This window comes from Monodelphis domestica, chromosome 6, assembly GCF_027887165.1.
Source record: "Monodelphis domestica isolate mMonDom1 chromosome 6, mMonDom1.pri, whole genome shotgun sequence".
Classification (NCBI taxonomy): domain Eukaryota; kingdom Metazoa; phylum Chordata; class Mammalia; order Didelphimorphia; family Didelphidae; genus Monodelphis; species Monodelphis domestica.
In genome coordinates this window covers 74,184,748-74,205,205 of record NC_077232.1, presented here as the reverse complement: position 1 = coordinate 74,205,205, position 20,458 = coordinate 74,184,748, and the positions used below count along the sequence as shown (strand labels likewise).

Here is a 20,458-nt window from a genome sequence, read left to right as displayed (position 1 = left end):
GACTTGTGTAATGGGGGGAAGAACTGTGTGATGGAATTGAGGAAAGGGGAGATCATTGTGTGATGGGAGCAGGGGGGAGGAGCTGCTCTAGAGTTTACAGGGACTGAGCCAACATGTAGCCCAGAGGCAGAATGATAATGGGACATCAAAAATTAGTCACTGTAAGAAACTGAGTAATGTCTAACACATGTGCCCCCTACTTGGAGGAACTGCAGAATGGCACATTTTTTTCTAGACTGAGTTTGCTTCATAGGGGATCATGTACATGGAATGATATATACTTAGCCTGTGATCTTCTGAGAGTGCAATTGGTAGAGCCTAGTGGTTAGTGAAGGAAGGCTACTTAGATGATGGGAAGGCTTTATCCAGGGTATTGGGGAGCTTGTCCCAGGCAAGGGAAACTGCCTAGTTGGGGCTCCAAAATTGAAGTGAATGGGAGGATGTTTGCTTTGTTGGAGCAGAAAGTTGGAATTTAGGATTGAGGCAGAATAAGACCAAGTACAGATTAAGACTTTGAGGCACTTACACTGTGGCACAATTGAACGTAATGGGCTTCTCTACAAGTAGCAATGCAATGATCCAGGACAATTCTGAGGGACTTATGAGAAAGAATGCTATCCACATCCAGAGGAAGAACCGTGGGAGTAGAAATACAGAAGAAAAACAACTGCTTGATCAAATGGGTTGATGGGGATAGGTTTGGGGATGTAGACTCCAAACAATCACCCTAGTGCAAATATCAATAATATGGAAATAAGTCTTGATCAATGATACATGTAAACTCCCCCCTCCCCAAAAAGAATTTGGGGCACTTACCTAGATAGCTGTGGGGTGATGGAGAGAAAACTAGATCAGGAATGAGGCGACCTGGGTACTGGTATGCATGACCTTGGGCAAGTCATCCCTGGGAGCCTTAACTTCCTCATGTGTAAAATGAAGATAAGATCTGCCTGCCTAACCTACCTCACAGGGTGAGAGCCGATGATTTTTTGCCATAATAGCATAAGTTTGGTTTAGGATTGCCTGTTCACAATTTAAGAAAAGTATTACAGGTGTAGATAGCCCATGTCACTTCGTTCATTTAGTGACTTCCCCAATAGTTTTATTATTAAGTGCTTGGTGCTTTGGGAAATGAAAGTTTAGTGAAGATAGGCTAAAGTCGCTGCTCTCCTGGGACTTACAGTGTGAGATGACGTGAACATAGAAAACTATCTGAAATAATATATGATAACTGTATCAGAGACGTACCAAAAAAAAAAAGCGAACAAACCAATTGCTTTGTGAATTCCGAGAGTGAAGGTTGTTACAGACCCTTGGGATCATGGAAGTTTTCATGAATGAATAGATGAGTGTAGGAAGAATGAATGGAAAAAAAATTGATTAAGTTCTTACTATGTGTTAGGCTGGAAATGCAAAAGCAAGGAAACTCTGCCCTTGCCTTCAAGGAGGTGACATTCCAATAGGGGAAGGGGTGGGGCATAAGTAGGGGAGCTGGAGTTGGAAAATGAGGGACTGCGTGCCAGTTCCACTGGGAAGAGGAGGAGGAGTGCAGAGTTCAGAGATGGACAGGAAGTGGATCCAGTAAGATAAGATTGAACTCGCCCATCAGAACCTAGGATCAAAAGTCAAGAACCCAAGTTCCAGGAGGGAGTGGGGAGTGGGGAAGAGAGGAGGAGGCTGGAATATAGGTATCCTGGCTTGGAGATGCCTAGGAAGTGGCATTGCAGGCTTTGGACTGGACAAGATGAATCTTACAAATCAGAGCCCAGAAGTCTTCATGAAAGAGGTGGCCTCTGAGGTAGGCATCACAGAATGGGCAAATAGATGGGAAGCTGCAGAGCTGGACTTCTGTTCATGACTTTTGAGAGATTCTGGGGAATGTGAAAGAGGTACCATGGGGCTAGAGAAAGGTAAATGGTGCCCAAATTTTAGAAAAGAGAGAGGGTAAAGGTTGCAATCTACAGGCTGGTGAGCTTGACTCCGATTCTTGGCAAAATGCTAGAACATTGTTAAAAGGATGGTGTCTCTGCATTTAGAAAGGAAAACATTGATCACAAAGGGCCAGCGGGTCTTCGTGGCTCTAACAAGACAGGCCATGCCAACTCATCCTGATCCCAGAGGACAGATGATGAAACAGACTTTCCCTCCTCTCTGAAGAGAGGAGAGGAGAGAGTGTGGGTGCAGAATGTCAATTATCCTGTAATACATAGTAGCTATGATTTTGCTTAACTGTTTTTCTTTGTTACCAGGAGGGGGTTGGGGGCTGAGGAGGGGGAAGCGGCATTGTCAGGAAATGACTGGTATGAAAAACACAAGGCAACATTAAAACTTTTTTAAAAAAAATGTTATATTAACCTAATTTCCTTTGTGTGTGTATGTGTGGCAAGATAAATAGATTAAAGGAAAAAAGACCCTGATATCTGTATATCTCTATATATCTTTGCCTTGCCAACTTTGAGGACAACATATAAATGCTAGCTGTTGTTATTATTATCATCACTATTTTAGCCTTTGTTAAGAAAGGCATGGAGGATCAATGAGGTGGCACAGCGGAGAGTGCTGGGCCTGAAGTCAGGAAGAGCTGCGTTCAAATCCTACCTCAAACGCTTACTTGTGTGACCCTGGGTGAGTCACTTATCCCCCATTGCCTAGCCCTTACCACTCTTCTGCCATGGAACCAATAGACAGTTGATTCCAAGATGGAAGGTAAGGGTTTTTAAGAAAAAAGAAAAGAAAAGAAATGACTTAGCAGGGATGTAGGAACTGTCTTCAAGTATCTAAGGATCTGGTATGTGGAAGAAGACTCAGACCTCTTCTGCTTGCCCCAGAAGTCAAAGGGAGGTATAATGGGGGGGGGTGTTGGAAAAGGATTGTAGAGTAGAAAGGGTTGCTACAGGAAGTGGTAGGTTCCCTTGTCCTCCAGGTCTTCTCATGAAGGCTAGAGGACTACTTGCCAGCAGTCTTGTTCAGGTATGAATTGGACTAGGTGGTCTCTGTGGTCTCTCCCTTCCAGGAATGAATAAGCATTTATTAAGCACCAACTATGTACCAGGCATTGTGCTGGCTGCTTTACAAACATCTCATTGGATCCTCCCAACAACCATGGGAGGTAGGTGCTATTATTATCTCCATTTTACATTTGGGGAAATAGAAGCAAACAAAGGTTAAGTCATTTGCCCCGGGTTACACAACCAATAAGTGTCTGAGGTTGGATTCGATTCCAAGGCTTCGGGACTCCAGGCTCAGCTCTATCCAGCTTCTAGGAATCTTTGAAATGAGATGATGGTAGTGAAAGCGTTCTGAAAACGGAGAAGCCATTATGAAGTTATAAATCATTCCATCTGATGACCATAATAATAAGGAATTTATTTACAGAATCATCGAAACTAAGTTGAGAGAGATTTCTGAGGTCGTTCAGTCCGACCTGTATCTGGACAGGATTCTTTGATAGGATTTCTTTTTTTGTGTTTGTTTTTTAAACTCTTACCTTTCATCTTAGAGTCAAGACTGTATATTGGTTCCAAGGCAGAAGAGCAGTAAGGGTAGGCCATGGGGGTTAAGTAATTTGCCCAGAGTTACACAGCAGGAAATTTCTGAGGTCAGATTTGAACCCAGGTCTCTGATTCCAGACCTGGCTCCACCATGCCACCTGGCTGTCCCTCCTTTATAGTATTTCTAACCAGTGACCATTCAACCTCTACTTAAAGGAACAGCTGTACCATTTCTGGGCTGCTCAAATTGTTAGGGTTTTTTCCTTTACCATGGGATTAAAATCTGTCTCACTGCAATTTACCATCTCTTGCACTATCTAGTTCTGTCCTCTGAGGTCAGTCAAAGCATGTCTAATTTCTCTTCCACACAACAGTCCTTTGAATGCTTAAAAAAGAGCTGTTATATCCATCTCCCACCCTTTCCTCCAAACCTTTTCTTTGCCAGGCTAAGTCATAGCTCAGAAGATCATAGACCTAAAGCTGGAAAGAGTCACAGGCATCATTTTCTCCAGAAACCCCCAAAGGGAAACAACTCAAAAAAAGGAAAGCAGGCTAATCTGGCATGCACTGTTCTTGGTGAAGCCTTCTTGGCTCTTGGGGCTGGGGATCATTTTCCCAAACCAGGACTTTAGAATTTAGTTCTAGAATTTTCTTGGCATCAAAACCAGTGCATCATTTTACGGTTTGAAAATGAAACTCATTTCTCTTTCATTGGAAAGCATGTCAACATTTCTCCTTTCTTTAATCATTTATTTAGGTATCCTTCCTATCGTCTGATATTTTTCATAGATGGTAGCTCCACAATCACCCCTCTCAGCACCCTGGCGATTTGACCTCTTTGAGGGCAGAAAGATGCTCTCTTATATATTTCTCATCTTGGTTTTTGATGTCCTATTAACCATTTTTGTTCTATCATTCCCAGGCTAAAGAGAGCAACCTCAGGGTTGAGTAGTTCTGCCTTCTCTCCATGGTCTGCTGGCATTAACGTGTCTGTCCTGAATAGCAGACCTCTTACTGTGTGTTAGGCTGGAAATACAAAAACAAGCAAACTGCCCCTGCCTTTAAGGAAGTTACACTCTAATAGGGGAAGAGAGCATAGATAGGGGAGCTAGAATGGGAAAATGAGGGGCTGGATGCCAATTCCACTGGGGGGAGGAGGAGTTGGAGTTCAGGGTTCTGAGATGAACAGGAAGTGGAATAGTGGGCCTGGGACCTAGGAAGAGAAGCTTGAACTCACCAATCAGAACCTAGAGTCAAAAGGCAAGAGCCCAAGTTCCAGTGGGGAGTAGGGAGTGGGGAAGAGAGGAGGAGGCTGGAATATAGGCATCCTGGCTTGGAGATGCCTAGGAAATGGCATTGTAGGCTTTGGACTGGGCCACACAGCTACTCTACTCTTCTGGACTATTCAGTTAACTATTCATTGACTATTTGATCCATTTCCTTTTTTTTTAACTCTTACCTTCTGTCTTGGAATCAGTATTGGTTCCAAAGCAGAAGAGTGGTAAGGGCTAGACAATGGGGATTAAGTGACTTGCCCAGGGTCACACAGCTGGGAAGTATCTGAGGTCAGATTCAAACTCAGGACCTTCCATCTCTAGGCCTGGCTGTCTACTACTACTACTATCCACTGGGCCACCCAACTGCCCCTTGATCCATTTCCATTAAGTAGATGTCCTACCATGTCAGTTCTCTCAGTGGCCTTTCTAACATCAAATATAAACTCTTCTCTGGTATATAAAGTCCCATCTTTCTAGTCTTATTAGTTATGACTCCCCTTCATGCACTCCACAGTACACCCCAATTGGCCTTCTTGCTGTTTCTTACATGTCAGTCCATCTCCTTGCCTTTGCACGGACTACCTGCCTCTCTCCTACCCATCCCCTATCCCCCTGCCTAGATTCTCCTTCCTTCCTTTTTGTAGATACCTACATGTATATGTATCATGTCCCCAAGATCATAAACTCCTCGAATATAGGTTCCGTTTCTCACTTTTGCATTTGTATCCCAGATGCAAATAGTAGATGTTCAATAAGTCAATTGATTGATTCCACTTACCCATGAAACCACCAAGAAAGGGAGTTTTTGTCTCTCTTGGCATTCATGGCCAGCTTTAGCTTATTTTGAGTTTTAGCATTCCTGATTTTATTCTTATGTGACTTTGCCACTGTTTTGTATTCATCCTCTGTTACCCTCCCTTGATTCTATTTTCTACATTGAAAAATAGAATTTGGTCAATGAATCCCCTCTGTATAAATCTACCTTATTCTATTCAGGCAGACCTTTCTTTTCTGCCTCACTGAAATTTTGTGCTTCCATTGCCAGACTTTCATGTATGATGGCTAAGAGCTGGACTGATTCCTCTTGAATATGAGACCATGGAATCCTATCCTTTCTCTGAATTCTTTGAATTGTTTTTACCTAAAAAAAGGGGATCACCTCCTCCTCCTCCTGGATAGCTTTCCCTCCTTGACTATTCATGACACTCTTCTCTCCTGGTTCTTTTTCTATCTGTCTGATTGCTCCTTCTCAGGCTTCTTTGCAGGATTATTCATCCGTAACTCCTCAAACTCTATTTGTGGGATTTCATCATGGAGTCTTTTTCTTCATCACCACTTTCTCTCTTGGTGACCTTATCATCTTTGATTGATTAAAATTTAGTATTGCTAAATACACAGTCCACACCTTTCTCCTGAGCTCTAGTCCCCCATATCACCAATTGCCTTTTGGATCCCACTTCAAATTCAATATATCCAAAATGGAACTCATTATCTGTCCCCACTAAATCCACCCTCCTCTCAACTTCTCTATTTCTGTGGAGGGTACCACCATCCCTCCAGGCACGCAAGTTCAAAACATTGGGGTCCGTTTAGATTCTTTCCTCTCCTTCATCCCTCATATTTACTTCTAGGCCAAGTCAAATCAACAAGAATTTTTTTCTTTTCTTTTTTTTTAAGACCCTTATCTTCTGTCTTGGAATTAGCTGATACTAACTATAGGTTCCAAGGCAGAAGAGTGGCGAGGACTAGGCAACTGGGGTTAAGTGACTTGCCTAGAGTCACACAGCTAGAAAGTGTCTGAGGCCAGATTTGAACCCAGATTCTCCCAACTCTAGGCATGGCATTCTAGCTACCAAGCTGCCCCCTCAACAAGCATTTCTAAAGAACCTACTATGTAGGGGGCAGCTTGATTGAGAGCCAGACCTAGAGACAGGAAGTCGTGGATTCAAATGTAGACACTAGCTGTGTGACCCTAGGAAAGTCACTTAACCCCCATTGTCCAACTCTTACCACTCTTCTACCTTGGAATCAATACACAGCATGGATTCTAAACTGGAAGGTGAAGGTTTTTTTTTAAAGTTCCTACTATGTTGGAGCTCCTGGGTAGCTCAGTGGATAGAAAAACAGGCCTGGAGATAGGAGGTCCTGGGTTCAAATGTGATTACTTAGCCCTAATTGCCTAGCTCTTTTCTCTCTTCTGTCTTGGAAATGATTCTTAGTAGTGATTCTAAGATAAAAAGTAAGGTTGGTTTTTTTGTTGTTGTTGTTTTGTTTTGTTTTTTAAAGGACTTACTAGGCACTGTGGGAAGCTCTGGAGGTGCAAAGGAAGGCAAAAAGAATTCCTGAAGAGAGTTGATATTGGGGGGTGGTGTTGAGAGTGTGAGGAGTTGAGGAAGGTTGCAAGCCTGGGTGCCCCTATTGTAATGGGGAAGGTAGGATGGGAGGGGGGTTGGAGGTGTTGTCAATCCTATGTCCACAATATCTGTCTTCCTTCTCTCGTTCAGTTCTTTATCAACTTTCACATGGACTATTAGAATAGCTTCCTCCTTGGCATTCCAGCCCCTTCCAGCTCTCTTTTCCAATCCCTCCTCTACCCAGCTACCATTTTGAAATTCCAAAAGTCCAGGTCTGACCATCTCAGCCCCCTACTCAAAATTTTTCAGTAGCACCTTAGGATGAAACAAACTTTTCTCTTGCATTTAAAGCCTTTCCTTTACAATCTCATTCCATTCTGTCTTTCTAGGTCTGGTTCACATTACTGTCTCTCATATAGAATACAGAAGTATTTCAGCAAAACTCGTCTACTTGCTCTTTCCTGTTCCTGACATCATTTCCCATCTTTGTGCCTTTATACATGTCCCCATGTCTGAGGTACTCTCCTTCCTCATCTCTACCTCTTGAAATTCCTACATCTATTCAAAACTTGGCGTAAGTGATTTCTCCTCTAGGACCTTCCTGATCTAAATACTTGCCCAGGGTCATATAACCAATTTATGCCAGAGGTAACATTTGAACTAAGGTCTTGATGATTCTGAAACCAGCTGTCTATCTATTACACTGTACAGCTCCTTCCTGGAACATAAGATGCCTAAAAGATGCTTGCTTAATTGAATTGGATCTGACTCTTTTCAACTGACTTCTCCTTTTTTCCTTTCTTTTTTAAATTTTTATTTATTTTTTACTAATTACATGTAATAACAAATTTCCACATAAGTTCTCCAAAGTTATATGATCCAAATTGTCTCCTCCCCTCCCCCCCATGGCTGGCAAGCAATTCAATCTGGGCCATACATGTATTATCATGCAAAACATATTTCTATATTGTTCATCTTTGTAAGAGAATAATCATATAAAACCAAAACCCCCAAATAAAAATCCAAATAAACAAGTGAAAAATTGTATGCTTTCATCTGCATTCCAACTCCAAAAGTTCTTTCCCTGGAGGTGGGTAGCATTCTGCTCCCTCCTTTGAACAAACCAATCACAAATTCCAAGATGGAGGGCTCAATTCAACTCAAATTTCTCAGCTTTATGCTTCAGGAAAAATCAGATCCAAGTTCCCTCTTCCTTTCTTTTCTTGTTCCACCTTTTGAAGAATGAATATATCTTTAAGGAAAGCCAAGAATTTATTAGCTGTTCTGCTTTGATCAGGTAGAGAGAGGAAGAGAAAGAAAGAAAAGGGGAGGAAAGCTCCAGCAAATGTCTACAGTGAGCTTTCCCTCACCTGCTGAATTATTTGTCTGTGTCAGTTTTGTTCTGTTTCTGATCTAGACCATTTCATGAGTGGGATTCTTCCTCATAACATGGCTTCCAATCCCTCTCCATTTATCCTCACCTAATGGCCCTCTACTTTGTTTCCTCTCAGATTTCTAGAGTTCTTCATATGAGTATATACATATTTTTAAAAACCCTTACCTTTTGTCTTAAAATCAATACTGTGTATTGGTTCCAAGGCAGAAGAGTGATAAGGGTTAGGCAATGGGGGTTAAGTGACTTGCCCAGGATCACACAGCTGGGAAGTATCTGAAGCTAGATTTGAACCTGGGACTTCCCATCTCTAGGCTTGGCTCTCAATCCACTGAGCCACCTAGCTGTCCCTGAAAATATGTTCTTAAGCTCTATGCTGTGCCACTTTTCCTTCCATCTAATCTGCTTCTTTTGGACAAGATTGAAGCTTTCCTGGTCACATTCCAGTCACGAGTGTCTTCTTATCAAGTCCCATGTCTAGGAGGTTGAATTTACCGAAGATAAAGATCAAGATCAGACAAGTTCAGATCTTGTCTCTGACCTGTAGCTGGGTCTGACCTTGCATTAATCATTTAATTACCCCGAGCCTCAGGGGATTGGACTTGATGGCCTCCGAGGTCCCTTCCAGCTCTAGATTTGTGATCCCTTTGTTTATAACCCTTTTTCAATAGAAAGTAGAGTGGTTAGAGGGCCAGCTTTGGGGCCAAAAAGCCATAGGTTCAGGTCTTGTCTCTAACATGTACTAGCTGTAGGATCATGGGCAGGTCATTGAACTATTTGGACTCCAGGCAGCTCTCTAAGATTGTCGTTACTCTTGGTTGTGATTCGGCATTGTTGGAAAGTTTTCATACTGGGAGTTTCCTTTCTTAATGAACTTTCAGATTTGGATTCATCATCCGTACCCATTCCCCTTCCTTTGTAGAGCCTTGGGTCTAATCATTGGCCCTCTTGTTAGATATCGCCAAATGGGAATTGCTGCTCATCTTCACTGATAACCCTTTTTCCTATGTGGGACTTTGTGCTTGCCCTGTTAATTTGATTGGTGGATTCCCCTGGATAGTTTTCCCCGTTCTATCAGTTTTCATTTAGAGCCACAAAGATCAGATGTCCAAGAAAAATATACACACACACACATTACATATATATACAGACATACACAAACATATATATTATGGTGCATTTGATCCTTAGCTAGTTTCCCATTCTTTCCATGTTTTAAGCTATGATCCAGGAATCTTATACCATGTTCTCAGCTTCCATCTTCTTCTTAACTAGCCGTCTGTCCCAAATCCATTTTTCTTTTCTGCAGTCCATACTCTCCATTGGCAGCAGTGATGAGAACATCACCTCATCCCTGATGTCTTGAGTTTCTTCCCCAGGATGTCATGACACCTGAGTTTTCCAAGTCCTTTCACTTATTTCCCTGTGAATCACCAGGAGTAGATGATGGCTGTTGGGTTTGACAGGAGATCACAAGCCCTGAGAGGATGATGAATCTCCTTGTTGTTTGTGTCAAGCTGACATATGGACATGATCTCTCATGTGGATCTAACAGCTATCGCTACTCATCCTTTTTTCTGACCACTCTTGGCTTCTCTCCTTTTGGAACCATTTACGGGTTGAGGGGGATAGAATGCTGGTTCTAGAGTCAGAAAATCTCAGTTCATATCCTGCCTTAACAAGTTAATAGTTGAGTGACTTTGGGCTTATTTGTGCTTCACTTTCCTCATCTGTAATATGAGGTGAGGTCGGATTCTATGGCATCTTTGAGTTCTAAATAAATCTAATTATTTTCTGGGAAGATAGGAAATTTTCTCCTCAATGGGTCCCACTCTGCCCTCGATGGGAATAGCCTTAGTTATACTTGTTTATTGTTGGGTTTGAGTCGTTTTCAGTAATACCCAACTCTTCTTGATCTCATTTGGGATTTTCTTGGCAAAGATACTGGAGTGGTTTGCAATTTCCTTCTCCAGCTCATTTGACAGATGAGGAAACTGAGGCAAACAGGGTGAAGCAACTTGCCCAGGGCCACACAACTAGCAAGTATCTGAAGCCAGATTTGAATCCAGGAAGATGAATCTTCCTGATTTCATATTGGGTACTCTATCCACTGTGCCAAAAGGTTTAGGTTCAGTAGTGTTCCTCCTTCCCTTCATTTTTTTGATTCCATTCTTCTTCTCCCCCCACCGTTCCTTCCCTCCCCTCTCCCCATCAGGATTTCCATCTTTGTTTTCTTTTGAAGCACTTTCTTCATTCTTTAATCCCTTTCTCCTACTTAATCCTGAAGTTGCTCTTCCATCCTTTGGCCTCCTCTAGTGGGCCAAGCAGCCTGCATTGTTCTGCATGGAGACTGTCTCTTTAGTATTAACAAGCCTGCGTGTACCACGCATGCTCTGTGAGTCCCTGGACAGTTCCTCTTGTCTTTATACCTGCTGCATCTGAGATTCTGTGTTCCCTGATGCTCTTATTTACCAGCTCTTACGGCTAGCCGCTGTAGCAAACTGCCTGATGATTGTGTGGAGAGCTCTTGCCAGAGGTTTTATCAATAGTGGCTTTTCCCATCTTTTTTCTGGGGGCTTTTCCTTCCTCTTCCTGTATTACCTAAAGTGGTGGTGTCAAAATTCAAACAGAAATGGGGGTGATTAATCTGTACAAAAGGACCCCTGCAGCCTGTGTATGGATTCAATTTTAAAATATAATACGATCAATGTTTGATTGTATTTTTCTTTATTTTGTTAAATGTTTCTCAGTTACATTTTTTTCTCCCCCTACCCCCATTACATTTTAATCTGGCCCCTATCTCATTTGTGATTGCTACCTCTAACGTAAACGATTGAATGCCACATAAAGTTCAGATTTGATTTGGCCAAGGAATAGGAAACCACTACGCAATTGGACTAAGGGATAAAATGATAGAAATGCTATTGAAAGAGATAGTTCCAACAGTTGTCTTAGCAGCTAGGTGATGCAGTAGACAGAGTGCCTGCCTTGGAGTCAGGGAAAAACTGAGTTCAAATCCAGCCTCAGACACTTTCTAGCTGGGCAAATCTGGGCAAATCACTTAACCCTCAGTTTCCTTATCTGTAAAGTGAGCTGGAGAAGGAAATGGCAAACCACTCCAGTATCTTTGCCAAGAAAACCCGAAAAGGACCCACAAAGAGTCAGATAGAACTGAAGCCAGGAGGCTAGTTAGGAGAATGCTGAAGGCAGACTAACTCCAGGATTGTGTAATGAGATATCTGAGCTGTAGAATCAGAGAATTATTCATAGAATCAGGGAAGTTAGAGTTTGAAGGGTCCTTCCTGATTATCTCAGCCCATCTCCTTCTCAGTGAAGAACTCTTTCCTTATGGTATAGCTAAAGGATGAGCATCCAGCTTCTTCTTGAAATCCCCCAGGAATGGAGAGTTAACTCCTGCCCAAGGCAGCCTGTTTCATGTTGGACCAACTTTTAATTTCTAGGAAGCTCTCTCTCATAATAAGCCAGAGTCGGCTGCCATTCAGGCAGTGACCTTGGTTTTGCCCTTAAGCAACAGAGAATGTCTGCTCCTTTTCCTTTCTGACAGTCTTTCAAATATTAGAAGATAGCTATCCAGTCTTCCCTTTTCTGCCCCGGGCTAAATACACTCATTTGCCTTAGCTGTTCCTTATTTAACATGGTGTCTATCCTGATAACCTCTGGATACCCTCCAGCTTGTTTATACCCCTTTTAAAATGTGATGTGCAGAACTGAACACCCATATGACCTGCTGTTTGCCCAGAACAATGGACAGGGGGACTTTTCCTTCCCATGATCTGGAGATGTTGTTGTTGTTGTTGAGTCATTTCCGTCATGTCTGACTCTTCATGGCCTCATTTGGGATTTTCTTGGCAAAGACACTGGAGAGGTTTACCATTTGACAGATGAGGAAACTGAGGCAAACAAGATTAAATAACTTGCCCAGAGTTACACGGCTAGAGTATCGGAGACTGGATTTGAACTCAGAAATATGAGAGTTCTTAATTCCAAGTTCTATCCATTGTACCCCCTAGTTGCCCTAGACCTGGAAATACTACTTCCATTAATGCAGCTTGAGAGTAAGACTACTTTCTACTTATCTAGCACTTGATTACAATCAGAAGCCAAATCTTGTTATTTCTGCCTCCCTCTCTCACATCTGTCCCCTTCTTGCCACTCAAGATTGTTGCTCCAGTACCCTTTCACCAGGGTTCTCATCTGAGCTATTGTAATAGCCTGCTAACTGGTTTCCCTGCCTGGCATCCCTAATCCATCTTTTACAAGTGATTTTCCTAAAGCTTAAGTCTTGGCCAAGTCACTCATCTACTCAATAAACCCAGTGGCTCCCTCTTGCCTCCACAACCTTCCCTTTCAGCTTTATCATGCCCTATTTGCCTTCATCACTCATAATTAGGCCAAACTGATGATGAAAGTTTCTCATCCATGAGATTCCATTTCCAGTTTCTGTCCTTTTGCACTAGCTATTATTCCTTGTGCCTAGAATACTGCCTCCTGACAATCAGAATCTCTGATTTTCTTTAAGAGACAGTTTCAGTGTACCTTGAAATGAAGGTTCTCCTGATCCTATCAACTTCTTCAAATTACCTTCTATCAATTTTTTAAAATTTAAAAATTTATTGATTTAGAATATTTTTTCATGGTTATATGATTCATATTCTCTCCTTCCCCTCTTAGTTCCCCTCTCTGGGAGCTTGTCTTCCCTAGCCATACTGTAAGTTCCCTGAGGGCAGGAATTGGCTTTATATCCCTACCCAGAACTGAGCACAGTGCCTGGCACATGGTATGCGCTTATTAATGTTTATTGATTGATTGATTCAAAGAACTTTTGACATACGTTGATTCAGCTTTTTTGGCAAACACTTTTAGTCAACAAAAACTCAGATTTTTTTTAAACCCTTACTTTCTGTCTTATAATCAATACTGTGTATTGGTTTCAAGGCAGAAGAGTCATAAGGGCTGGGTGGTGAAAGTTAAGTGACTTTCTCAGGGTCACTTAGCTAGGAAATATCTGAGGCCAGATTTGAACCCAAGTCCTTTGAACCCAAGTCCTCCTGTCTCTAGACCTAGATTATAGATTGTTTTTAAAACCCTTACCTTCCATCTTAGAATCAATGCTGTATATTAGTTCCAAGGCAGAAGAGTGGTAAGGGCTAGGCAAAGGGGGTTAAGTAAGACTTGCCCAGAATCACACAGTATAGATTTGTTTTTAAGATGAAAGGTTGTAAAGTCATATTTTCTTGTCCTGTATTTATACAGATGATTTTTTGGACCTAACTGCAGGGAATTTACATTTATCTATGCTAAAATGAACCTTGTGGGTTTGGGCTCAGTGTTTATCAGTCAATGTAATTTTGAATTTTTGTTTAATCATCTACCAATAAATAAATATTTATTAATACTACTATGCAAAGGCAAAAAACTAAGTGATGGGAATTAGAAGTTATATAGGACAACAGATTTAACCTTACCTCAAAGCGGGGTGGGGGGTGGGGGGGAAGAATTTAGCATTTATTCATTGATTTAATATTTTCAAAGAATTTTACATGTATTATCTCAAATGATCATCATAGCAAACTTGTGAGGTAGGTTCTATTATTATCTTGATTTTATAAGACAAGAAAATGAAACAGGAAAAGGTTAAACCATTTGCTCAGGGTCATACAACTATATGGATCTAAGCCCAAATTCAAACTCAGATCTCCCCAATTCCAGGTCCAATGATTCCACTGCATACCTGTTTACAAGTAATTGTAAGAAGTGTAAGATAAAACATAAACACAAGAGGCCATAAGACAAAAAAGATTAAGGGCAGTACAAGAATTAAATCATTATTCAATATAATAATATAAGTCCTAAGGGAGTCTATGATTAATGGCCAGAGGAATTGTTTAGATAGTAAATACTATAGGAATAAAGAGGTGGAAAGAATCACTTGGAGCTGGGAATGCTTCACAGAGGTGGGGAGGGGGGATTTGAATTTGTCTTTGAAGGGGGCATAGGATATCCATAAGGAGAGGGAATGAAATAGGGTAAGCAAGGAAGGAAGCATACATCTTAGGAGGGACGGTGAAAAGCCTGACTGAGAGCCATTGGGAAGATGGATGCTGAGATCCAGTAGGAATTAAGATTGAATAGCTAGAACAGACCTAGACTTTGGAATGATCTTAAGGCAAGACTTTTTTCCTAGTATAGTGGAAAGGATGCTAGGATCATTTTGCTGAAATTCTTCAAACTAAGCCAGTGTGTACTTTAATTGGCGGTGGCTTCATTGAAGAAATGGGCACAGGGGGAGAATGACAAAAAGGCTATTGGAAAACATGGTTCAGGTTTGAGGAACAAAAGAGGTCCAAGGACTGTAGACGGCTCAGAAGTGGAGAGGTGGAAAGCCCTGGACATGGGAAGCAACTAACAACATCACAAAAAATGAAAGTGACTCAAAAAGTAGGAAAGATTGGATTACGTATACAGGAGATGTAACAGAGTTTGCTTGTAGTGTGCAGGCATGTAGGTCAAAAATCATAAATCATAACTAATATTTATATAGCACCTATTATTTTCCAGGCATTATGCTAAATGTTTTGCAATTATTATTTCATTTGGTCTTCACAACAATCCTGTGAAGTAGGTACAATTATTATCCCCATTTTACAGATAAGGAAAGTGAGGCAGACAGATTAAGTAACTTGCCTAAAATCACACAGAAAGGATAAAGATGAGGCTAGACACAATGCTTTTTGTTTTAAACTTTCTTTGATACCTTTTGTTTTTTTAAATGACTTTGTCATCATATATTCTAAAACACCTTTATCATCAGCTGTATGGTTATGATCCAATAAAAAACTAGTTTGACAGAGAACAAAATTAGTAGGAAGATAGGAAAAATGAAAATGGGGGAAAGGATTTAAAGAAGGAAGGTATCATGATGATATGAAGGCAGCCTTGATAGTGCAGCTAGTGATCTGGCTAGTTTGTCTACACTGTCAAAACTGTGATCATGTCTAAGTTTTCCATGTGTCTCTGTAAAAAATTTTCCATTGTGTCTATGAAATTAAAAGCCTTAAGAAAAAATGTAATATATATATATATATATTGAATATGTATGGATACAAAGCATATATATATATATGTATATATATATGTATGTATTCTACCCTCCTCTCTCCCCACAGAGCCATTCCTTATGGCAGAATTTTAAAAAAGGTGTTTGTGTGTATGGAGGGGGAGCAGATCAGCATAACTGAAGCAAGTCTGATAGCATCTACCTCCCAAGTCCTCCTACCTTTGCAAAGAAAGAAGGGAGTTTTATTCTTATATCTCTTTTTATGACCACTTCTTGGTTTTCCCCCCATCTATATTGATGTAGTCATTGTTTACATTGTTTTCCTGGTTCTGCTCATTTCATTTTACATATCAGTTCTGATAAATCTTCCAGGGATTCCCTATTCTTCATACTCATAATTTCTCAAAACACAGTAATATTCCTTATGTCATACAATTTGTTTAGTCATTTCCCAATCAATGGTTATTGATTTTGTTTCCAATTCTTTGCTACTACAAAAAGTGTTGCTATAAATATTATGACATATGTTGGACCTTTTTCTTTCAATTTTTTACTTCCGTAGGTGAATATAGCTATTTTGCACATAATTATAAAAGCTTCAACCTAACCTATCCAAATGACCTGTTGATGTGAAAAAAGACAAAAATCCTGGCCTTGATTATCACCATTTCCTATAGAAATCTAACTGACTTGAAGGATTGCTGCAACAAGGAGGTCAAAGGGCCCAAGAGACTACCTCAGCCAGAAATAACTTGATCTCCTTGCTAAATCAAGAGACATAGCAGCCAAGGGGAACATTGGTCCAGAACACAAGCTCATTTGTGAAATACAGCAGAAGAGAATGGTGGAAAATTATGAGGATTACTGCCTTATGAAACAGTGGAAAGTAGTAGAAGTGAAAATAGCCCAACCAAGTTATAGCATCCCAAGGGTGTACATATATTAAAGTAACAGGAGAAAAATAGATAGAAAATGGATCCAATTGGTCAGTTTCTGTATTACAATCTATTTTCATCATTAAGAATAGTAGAACCACCATATTTTGATTCTTCATACCTTGGTCCCTGATGTGCTTAAAGCAGTGCAGTAGCAGTAGAAATAATGCTTTGGAAGACAAAATTGGGATGAGTGACTAGATCAGGCCAAGCCACAGAGGAAATGTTTGCTAAGGCAACACAGTCTTGAAAGCAGGAAGGTAATGTTGAATAAGATATCTTAGAGAGGAGAAAATACCAAAGAATGGAAAAATCATGGACAAGGATAATAACCCCAAAAGGCAATTTAGAGGACATGAATAACTAACTCATATGCCTTCTTTTGTCATCTTTAGTAAATTTTTGTAAGAATGATCTATATACATATTGAAAGAATTGAACTGGAGGAGAAAATAATGAATTGCATTTGGGAAATGACTAAATACCTTCAATAATCCCGGGCTGTTTCCCAAAAGAAAAGCCAGTTTAAAAAAACAACAACAAAACAACATTATTCTTTTGGTGAACCTGCATAGTTTTGAATCTTAGGATACCACAATCTTCAAAGAATCAAGGTTAAAAGTGACCTACAAGGTAATAGTGGGATGAATGATGAATGTAAGTAGTCCACAGCATATTTCCAAGGATGACCTTTATGTAAGAAGGAGTTTGAGGGATCTCATCCAGAAAAATTTTAACTATAAAGGCAGGCAGGCTAGTCATGTATCCAGTGAGGAATAACAGAGCTTCACTGGTACCTTCAAAATGCAAAAACCAAAGGAAGACCTTCAGTTTATTATCTAGATCAGCGGGACTCAACCTCTCAATTTGTGGCAATGAGAATACATAATGCATATCAGGTATTTACATTCGGAATCATAACTGTAGCAAAATTACAGTTTTGAAGTAGCCACCAAAATAATTTTTTGGTTTGGGGTCACTGCAACATGAGGAACTGTATTGTGGGGTCACGGCACTAGAAAGGTTGAGAACCACTGATCTAGATCCTCTGTGGAGGATCTATGGGAGAGTCTGAACAAGAAAACTAAACTGAGGAAGTGTAGATTGGTTGCTCTCTGAACCAATAAAAGGAATACTTTTATTGAAGAGAACATAGATACATTGAGATATGGAGTACATGTTGATTGCCAGACATCTATATATGGATGAAACTCAATTCAGGGATTGGAACCATAGATATAGAATTAGGAGTCAGCCATGGAAATATAGACAGAAGAGAGACCTGAAACCTGAGCCTGAAGAATGACTGGTGTCAGAGGGAAGGAGAAAGAATAAATATCAAAGGAAACAAGGGGAATGGTCAGAAAAGAAAGAAAAGAGGCAATATGATGCAATGCCATAGGAGCTAAGAGGAGAGAAAGAAGATGTGTCCAGCAATGCCAAAGACTGAAGAGTGGGTAAACAGGATGATGGATGAGAAAAGGCCATCAAATTTTGCTATAAAGACTCTAGAGAAAGCAGTTTCAGTTTGATCTCAGGGACAGAAGCTAGATTTTAAAGGATTAAGGAGAAGCTGGTAGTAAAAAGTATAGACAGCAGGTATTGACTCTTGTTCAGAAAATTTGACAATGAAAGAAATGAGAAAAATAGGATAGTAGTTAGATCAGGGTGAATTGTAGGTGTCTTAAAGCTAGGGTAGACCCAGTTTCCACATCAGCAGTTGCCTGTTGGACATCTCCAACTGGATATCCCATAGAGAGTTCAAACTCAACCTCCCCAAAATGGAACCCACCACCTACAAAGAAAAAGTACTCCTCCAAATTTTCTTTTCTTGAAGGCACCACTATCCTGCCCCATCACCCAGATTTGAAACTTTCTATTTTTTCCTTGCCATTGCCCCTTATTTCCAACTGCTAACAAATATTGCCCATTCTAAAACCACATCCTGTCTTTTATCAGTCCTTTTCTCTACTCATCTGGCCACCACCTTGTTTTACATAATTTTCAAAGTGCTCTTCGTTGACCTCTCACTTAAACTATTGCAATAGCTTTTTTAATGGATTCCCATCTTCTAGTCTTTCCTTTCTCTAATCCATCCTCTGTGCAGTTGACAAAATAATGGCTTTTCCACAGTTAGCTAGGTCGATCCTTACACAAGACACAATCTAGCATTATTGGGTTCACCCACAGAACCTTTCCAGTTTGACAGGATCTGCCATGGCAGAAATAAAAAGGAGTGAATCTCTCTTCTTGTAAGACTCCCCCTGGAGAACCTCTCTTCACTGCCAGATAGTTGACCAAGAGAATAAATTCTGTTCATGACTGGGATAGCAAGAGAAGCTATATTGTCTCATCTTGAATATATGATCGCCTAAGAGGCCACAGAATAGGAGTGTCCCCACAGACCACCAGTTCTGCTTCTAGCCTGACTCCTATCACATTTGTCAGGGGGGACAATCTCTGAGGAGATATATCATCCCCCATCTTTGCCATTGCCGATAACAATAGGCCATTTGTCACCAATGGGCAGGCAAACTAGGCTAGCTGCCCTAGCCATGCTGCCATCACTACCATCATCTTCCTTCACTCCTTTGTGAAGGTGCCCAAGAAACTCAGAAATACCAGCATCTCTTGGACTACCAATCCTGGACCCCATGACCATCATCCAGGTAACTCCTATAGAAACCTGAACCCAGCTCTGTCTCTGCAAATGCTGCAACCCTGAAATCTCAGCAGTCATCCCTACTGAAAACCAAGAAAAGGAAGTTTTTGACACCAGAATCCTCTGCACTATCAAAAAGTTTGACACTGGAAATGGGTATGATTTTATCAGTGGCAATGACATCAAAGAAGATGTGTTAAAATCTGCCTTGAAATTGCACTTTAAAGACCAATGATTCTTTTTATCTGACTTATAGCTAAAATCTCTACGTGTCAACTCCCTCTATTAGAAGGTGAACTGCTTGAGAGGAAGGACTGCCTTAATTTTCTCTTTGGATCTCCAGTGTCTAGTACAGTGCTTCCATAGAGTACAGAATAAGCACTTACATGTTTTATCATTCATTCCTGTAAAATAAGTGCTTAGTACATTTGGAAGAGTTGTATAGCTCAAGTCTATATTGACAGAAAAGCAGCCCCCCTAACCTGTCTAACCTTATCTCCTACAGGTCCCCACCACACATTCTTTCACCATTTCCTGAACTCACCTGCCCCAGGCTCATGATGATACATGCATTGATTAATTTATTTAGAGAGCTAATTGTCCATTTTGGTCCATATGTGTTTTTCATCCACTTTTGGTATCCAGTATGGCTTATTGAACTAAACTCTCATGAATTAGATCACCAAGAAAGCTTTGGAACATTCAGGGATTCTGTGAAGTTAGTATGATATTTGTGAATAAGACTATTTGGAGAAGCTTACTGTCAGTCCTATTCTAATATCCCATTGAGGTATAAAGATGGCTCTGAGTTTTCAGAAGCAATTGTGTCAGAACATCAGAATTGGAAGATCTGGACAAATTCAAGAAGCTTTGAGGGTGAACTCAGCAACACTAGCTTGTCTCAAATGAAGACCAAACTTGATAAGTATGAGGAAAGCCATCACCAGAAAGTGGGAGCCCTCCCACAGCTCAAGTTCTCTAAAAGTTGAAAGGGCAGCGTTTCATTGGTGGTCTTCAAGTGGAGACAAGGTAACCCTTTGTATGATAAGTTGTGGGTAGGAGAAGTTCTGGACTAAATGACCTCTTTCAATTCTGAAATTCTCGAATTCTGATCTTATAAACTTGGCTTGGAGGGGAAAGGTGGAGTGGAGGTTGAAGTGTGTTCCTGGAGAGAACTCTGGAACCGTGTGTGGTAGGTCCCTTTCCTTAATATTGTCCAGCTTCTGGTCTTGTGAAGGAAAGGGAAGGGTCAGGATGCTATAAGGAAA

At 40.7% G+C, this 20,458-nt stretch overlaps 1 protein-coding gene across 4 annotated transcripts in view; it reads left to right on the top strand.

Annotated features, from left to right (window-relative positions):
* Positions 1–20,458, top strand: part of EBF4 (EBF family member 4) — a 102,850-nt gene that overhangs the window by 33,695 nt on the left and 48,697 nt on the right. The window lies entirely within an intron of this gene.